This window comes from Notothenia coriiceps, unplaced genomic scaffold (assembly GCF_000735185.1).
Source record: "Notothenia coriiceps isolate Sejong01 unplaced genomic scaffold, NC01 NC01_scaffold00015802, whole genome shotgun sequence".
NCBI lineage: Eukaryota > Metazoa > Chordata > Actinopteri > Perciformes > Nototheniidae > Notothenia > Notothenia coriiceps.
Genome location: NW_011348503.1, coordinates 142,668 through 147,432, shown reverse-complemented (window position 1 = coordinate 147,432; position 4,765 = coordinate 142,668). Strand labels below are relative to the sequence as shown.

At 41.3% G+C, this 4,765-nt stretch overlaps 1 long non-coding RNA gene across 1 annotated transcript in view; it reads left to right on the top strand.

The window, feature by feature from the left end:
• The first annotated feature begins 609 nt into the window (after positions 1–609).
• Positions 610–4,765, top strand: part of LOC104949248 (uncharacterized) — a 12,059-nt gene continuing 7,903 nt past the window's right edge. The window contains exon 1 of the long non-coding RNA XR_798786.1: positions 610–620. This is a non-coding gene — a long non-coding RNA (uncharacterized lncRNA). The remainder of the gene's footprint in view (positions 621–4,765) is intronic.

The window sequence follows — 4,765 nt, the reverse complement described above, 5'->3', positions numbered from 1 at the left end:
GTGGGTGGGTGGGTATCATTGTCTGCCCAACTGTCCACCATACACAAGTCACACCTCATTAGTAGGTAGTGGAGAAGACAACGGCAGTTATGTCTGCCATGAAAGCAACGCCTCACACACATTGACACCCCCACACACACACACACACACTTCTACCCCAATTACCCCTATCCTGTCCCCTGCGCTGAAGAGTTGAGTTATGCTGACAGGCACCCTTCTAGAAAGTAGAGGGGGAAGAAAGTCAAAAGGAGGGAAAGAAAAGTGATGGAAGGGTGAAAGCTGGAGGGGTTCAGAGAGGGGAGGAGAACAGAGGAGGGAGAATAGACCGAGAGGGGAAAGGGGGAGTCACATCAGGCAGCACGAAGTAGAATGAAACATGTCTCCCTGTCACCAGCCCCACACTGTAAATGGATGGCCCCCGCAATCTTGCCATCATCGACTTATCTCCGCGGACCGAAAGTGGAAAAAAGGGCAAGCTAAAAGAAGAGAAGCACGAATGTGGTAGAGAAGAGTGTGCTCCGCCACAAACTGGCTGTAATTTGTTACGGTTTCTAAAGACAAATATGACAGGATTGAATTACTCTGCCACCGCTGAAGCCGTCATTTGCAAATGCCATAAAGTGCAGGTATAAATCTCCTACCCGAATCCACTTAATCTGAGGCTTCTGGGCTCTTCAGCAGCCGCCGTCTTGTCAAGCATGTGTTTACTGTGAAAGGTCTCTCTAGTTCTTTGTAAAAAGAAAGAAAAAAAGTATTGTACAGAGGTGATGGAATTGGAATTGACTCGTTCACAGCGGGGACTGATGCTTTCCGTTGATGCCATAAAAACAGGTAGAGTGCTTTGGAGGCTGCAAGATTATTTTTGACAGATGTCCTGCAATCATTCCAGAGACTTTTCATAAGACTTGTACAGAAGGCTGGCTGAAAACCTCCACTATAGCAAAGAGAGAAGACTTTCAAGTTGCTTTTCTTCAGTTTATGGCTGCCATCAGTACTTTATATTCACGAGAAAGTTATGGCTAGAATTGTTTTGTGTAAATGGCAGTGGAGTTGAGACTTGGACTACTGGACATAGCATAAGTTACAAAAAAGAACACTTGAGAATTACAACCTCTGCGACTTGTCTTGAGATATGAAAAGCAAAGCTGAGAGTAAAAATGTTAGTGTGTTTCTTATATTTGTATCTTTTAACTAAAAAACTATGCAAATGATGATCATTTACCAGAAATGACTAATAGGATATGTAAATGAAGTTATAACAATTTGGATAGACATTGATGCAACTTGACAGCGGGTTACTTTTTTATTAAGCCAGCTGCTGCTTTGAATTTTCAGAATAAACTTTGAAACTCAAGTTTTAAGTCAACATGGACGAAAAAGGGTTGTTCAAAATGCACAATTCCATGGGTCTAAAACTCCATCCGCTTATGAGGATCATTTAATATGATCTAAGCTCCAGAACAGCTACTTAATAAACACTCAGTTTAAAATGTTTTCAAGTCAAATATTTTAAAAGCTTGGAAAGAAAATAACTTTTATCAGGGCTAGCCATTTCCTTATCAAAACTTGTAACCTGACATGGACCTGTCTTAACTGACTGGATATTGAACTGCCAAAAACACGTAAAACTAAATAATCCTCACTCACAAATTTGAGATGTGTTTATTCATCACTGCAATTAAACAAGACACCTGCATTCAGTTTCTAATTGTCACATGATTCTTGATTTTCTTGCCTGCAGTTGAGCAATAGGCAGCACTCCTTTCCTATTAGCCATCTGCAGCCACGTGGTAGTAAACATCTCACATGCACTGCAGCAAGACAAAACACAACAGGACAGGTGCTAACCTTTGAGGCATTAACAACAGCAATGAAAGATGATCACACAGCACAGAGTATTATCAGCACATCAGACAGTGAGTGATGAGTACAGTCACTGCCTTAATTTATGCATTGCTACTCCGTCTTGTCACCACTGTTCAGCTCCAAGGATTTTACTTCCACCATGAGGAAGGGAGAATGGAGAGAGCGAGGGAGGGAAAGAAAAAAATAACTGTGGCAAAGCGTGGATTTTCCACTTCCTCTCTGACCAAATCCCACCATTTCAGGAGATTAACCTCGGCATGCGATAAATGTTCGACTTCTTCTTCCCTTCCAATTTCCTTGGAGCTAGAAACTCCAGAAGCCAGCGCGGCATGTAAGATAAAAAAATGATCACCTAATTCACTCAAGCACAAAATACATTTCTGGAGAGAGGAGGAATAGCGGGCAGAAGAGAGAGAAAGGGAGGGAGTGTGTCACCAGTGCTTTACCAGCCACTGTTCAGAATTCTCCTCAATCAGTTATTATTAAATGAAGCACTTATTCAAACGGACCTGTGTATAGCAAATAGGTGGTGGCACGTCTGTAGAAATTTCTTCTTTTTCTCTTATCCAGAAGGATTAATCGCATTGTTCAGCTCTCCCTACTACCCATACTGCACCTCACATGGCAGCTGTGCTCAAATGCTGTTGATTGCTGAAGGTGCCCTCTGCAGATTGCTGCTGCCACTAAGCCATTTAAATGGAGTTGTTAATAAAATGTAGCGATGATTGCCTTCCACTTCCCCCTCATCTCTGGTTTGGCAGATGGTTTTTGCAGGACTAATGTAGTATTTGGGCTAACCATCAAACTGGAGTTAAACATTAACCTCAAACTGAATTGAAAAAAAAAATTCGCTAAGAAATCAGTAACCAGTGACACAAAATGATTGCAAAGTGACTCAAAACAACCACAAGATGCACAACAATTAAAGAAACTTACAAGTGGCTACAGAAACACAAAATCTGCTACAAGGGGACTCAAAACTACTACAAAGAAAATCAAAACTACTACAAAGAAAATCAAAACTACTAAAAAGATAATCAAAACTACTAAAGACACTCAATACTAATTAAAAAGAGACACTGAAAACTATAACAGTCACAAAACAACTACAAATAGATATAAAAACTACTCCAAAGACACACAATGCAGCTAGACAGAGACACACAACTACAAAACGACACAATGCACCTAGAAGCAGTGTAAACACATAGGGTGTCATAGAGACAGATATACAAAGGGGAACTGGTAAAGAAGCGTGGAAACAGGATTATGTTGTGAACACGTGTTCCAACAATCTATAAGCATCACATTATATCTGGCGTTGTATCAAAGCGTAGCTCGGAGAGCAGACATATTCATCAGGGATTCCTTCTGGTGAAAGATCTTGTAGTGTGAGAACCCAAACGACTTAAAGACTTCCAAAAACAAGACAGTGAGCTCTGTATTGTGAACAGTACAGCAATCTGACAACTTTAAAGACTTGTAGTGTGAACTTGGCTTTTAATATTCTTGTTTAGTCTGAATGTGCCACTCTATGACTGCTGGCAGTCGGCCTCAAAGCTTCATGTAAAACCTTGCTAGTGCATTTTATTACATTGGGATATCATCCAAGACTTTATCAGCCAAAGGATGCCTCTAATGATCCATTAATGCTTGGATGTGTTTCTCCACCAACTCTCTCCTATCTGATAGTGTCTGACTCCCTGGTAAAATAAGTTGTATTAACCTGGATGATAGTGGAACATTAATAAAACAAGCTGCTGTTGATGCAGTCACTGTAGTTATTTGGTGTTTCTCGTACAAGAGAAAGGAGATTTGAATATGCAAATGATATGAATAGCTGAGAATCACTTCACATGGAGGCGAAGAGTGAAGCAATCACAATATTCTTTCTGGGTTTCCTTGGCCAAAATACCTCCTACACAATTGAATAATGTGCATGGGCAAGTGTTGGACTGATAAATGTCCACCAACCTACCTCCACCATAAATAGGCTACCCTTGACACAACAAGTTAATGAGCCCATTGGTGATGCAGTTACCAGCGGTCTGTTATGGAGGAGGCAAGCAATAGTGAGTGGGTGGATTATGATGGTGATTAGAACCAGTGGGTCAGGAGGGCCCATTGAATTGTCATCAATACCAGCGAGATAGGGTATCATGCTAAAGCAGCGCCTTGTGTACCGCAGGCACACACACACAGTGCCAGCGGGCTGAGGGTTTTGAATATTAACAGAGAGGTGGGAAATACATAAACACTCCATCTTGTTGGCAGAGGCTGCTTGTCTGTCCCCGCAGAGTGTTGAACGTATGCCATGGCTGCGTCGGCCTGCATCCTTGTGATAAAAGGAGAGAGAAATTACGCAGGCTCTCTTTGGCCAGACACAAACATATTCATTAGTGAGGAAGCATTGAATGAGCTGGTTGAAATGTCACAGGGCCAAACAGTCTCCCTGGACTAATGACCCCCATGTCTGTGTTAGAATAATTTGTGAGATTCTTGAGATTTTGTCTTTTCCTGATTACATGAAAACAGCTTGAGATGGTGGGAGCAGATGAATCAAACAGATATTTGACTCAAAACCACAAATGTCAACATCAAAAAAAGTTAGGGGGTGAAGTCATTAGGAGTCATTGTCAAGGAGACTGTGCAAAGTTTAATGTCAATGTATAGTGTAGAGGTGGAGATTTGCTCAGTTGCTAAATGAATGGTCAGGGTGTCGATTAAGTAATTATTATTCATTCTCAAATAGAGATGTCCCGATCCAATCACGTGATCGGGGATCGGAGCCGATCACGTGATTTTCAAAAGATCGGAATCGGGAGAAAAAAAATCGGGGATCTTTTTCTTTTTTTTATTCAATGCGGCGTCCTCTGAAATTCTGAACTTGTACCAGTAA